Genomic DNA, 375 nt, shown 5'->3' on the forward strand with positions numbered 1-375 from the left:
ACGAGGGCGGGAAGCCGCCCGCCCCGCCGCTCCTGGGGTACGGGGTACGCGCCCTGCCCGCCCTCGGTGCTGCTGCAGTGCCTGCACGGCCCCGTCCGTAAACGCAGGGGGCAAATCCTCCATCTCCACCCACCCCAGCCTGCACAAGGGGAGAGACGCCTTCCTCCAGCCACAGGCCCTCTGCCCCAGCAACTGCCGCCCTCACAGGGAGCAGCTCCCAGCTGGAACGAATCACTTCTACCAACATCACAGCAAAGATAAACATGCAGTAGCTGGCATTAAAAACCTACACTGAAACATACCCAGGACAAACAAGGCTTCGAGATCCTACTAGATGAAAGGAACACAAGAGTCCAGCCAAGTAAAGCAGGCAGG

Source organism: Nyctibius grandis, chromosome 26, assembly GCF_013368605.1.
Source record: "Nyctibius grandis isolate bNycGra1 chromosome 26, bNycGra1.pri, whole genome shotgun sequence".
Lineage (NCBI taxonomy): Eukaryota > Metazoa > Chordata > Aves > Nyctibiiformes > Nyctibiidae > Nyctibius > Nyctibius grandis.